Source organism: Sardina pilchardus, chromosome 4, assembly GCF_963854185.1.
Source record: "Sardina pilchardus chromosome 4, fSarPil1.1, whole genome shotgun sequence".
NCBI classification, from domain to species: domain Eukaryota; kingdom Metazoa; phylum Chordata; class Actinopteri; order Clupeiformes; family Clupeidae; genus Sardina; species Sardina pilchardus.
In genome coordinates this window covers 38,517,317-38,518,875 of record NC_084997.1, presented here as the reverse complement: position 1 = coordinate 38,518,875, position 1,559 = coordinate 38,517,317, and the positions used below count along the sequence as shown (strand labels likewise).

The 1,559-nt window shown below is 43.9% G+C and overlaps 1 protein-coding gene across 1 annotated transcript in view; it reads right to left on the bottom strand.

Annotated features, from left to right (window-relative positions):
* Positions 1-901, bottom strand: part of LOC134079077 (interferon alpha/beta receptor 2-like) — a gene marked incomplete in the record, with an annotated part of 21,721 nt that extends 20,820 nt beyond the window's left edge. Inside the window, 1 exon segment of the mRNA XM_062535247.1 lies at positions 674-901.
* Positions 902-1,559: the final 658 nt, after the last annotated feature.

The following is a 1,559-nucleotide window of genomic DNA, read 5'->3' as shown; positions in this document are numbered from 1 at the left end:
ATCCGAATGGGGTTCGCCAATGGCTGCATACTTTAGGTGCAGGCCTACGACTGACAGGTTGCAACTGGTGGCCTAGCCGAAGTTTGAGTCAGACTGTATTGAGGGAGGACAACATGGGGTTAAAGTTACAATATCGTCTTGACACTGGCTGTAGCCTAACTCAAACCGCCTATTTGCACACTTCAAATAGTTTAAGTGGGCTAGCCTATATAGTGCAGATACAAGGACACAAGAATCAGATGTTTATTTGTCACATACTGTAGATATTTGGACAGTAGCATAGCCATCGAAAAGTGGGCACAACACAAGTAGGCTAAATGCTCAGTGCACACAGTCCTGGCGGAAGTATGCGTTTGTGCTTATGAGATGTGTGGTGAAATATCTTATCTTGATAGCCATAAAACTGTGTTCATGAGGTGGTCATAATATCCCAGAGACAGCACACACACACACACACACACACACACACACACACACACACTAGAGATCACTGAGAGTTTTACACTGAAAGGCGATAGACTAACAGCAGTCATTGAAACTGAACATTGAAAACACAATGATCACCTGACAAGGAAGAAGCTAAAATATTTAGCCCAATAACGGAGATCACAACAATATAGATCCTAATTCTTGCTGTGCTGAAAAATGTACAGACACTTTGTTTTCGCCTTACCTTCATTCTGTCCGCCTGGTCTTCAGTCAGCTGGCTGATCTAACCCTTAACAACAACAAGGAGGAATCGAAACCACTTCGTTCTGTCGTCTGTCAACCTGATTCCGGCAAAATGTCAAAATAGCCTACACCAGCCTATTAACACGAAAAACACACTCGCACTGGTGGCTACTGATCAGTCAGGCTCACAGAGGCAATTCGCTTTCCGAACATCATTCCTGCATATCATGTGACGTTGTATTTCCTTGAAAGGGAGCACTCGTTCCAAAGGTGCAGCCCAAAGCCATCGATATATCAAAGTTGCGACAGCCGTTGACTTCCATGTTAAAGCCAGATTAGAGCGGTCACGTGGTTAGTGGGTAGCCTCAGTAGTTCCCTTGGTCCCTGGTTTACTACGGGATTGACAGCAGCGATCGCATTAATATTTACGGTAAATACTCAATGAAAATTACTATCAACTGCATTTCCACATTGTTACGGACTGTTAGGCCTTGGGCTCGTTGTCTTGGTCAATGTCTTTGTTTTCAGGTGTGCTCAAGACCAAACGAGCTGATGAGCTGCACCTGAGGGGTGCAGATAAGAGGCCTGCGGCTTCTCCCCTTGAGAGGGCCATTTTGACTTTGGGTTTTGGACATGCAACACTACACTCAGACACATTGCAAACACGCAACATCCATGCATTACTGATAACTGACTTGGACCCATCTTACACTCTTTGTTGTTCGTTTGCTATTAGTTGATTTGCTTTGGTTAATAAATCCATATTTTAGTTAACAATCCAACCTCTCGACTCCCTCTTTTGTTGTGGCCTTACCCCTAGGTCATAACATGGGGGCTCGTCTAAACAAAGTTTTTTTCTGTTAGATTACATTTTAGTCGCACATTTA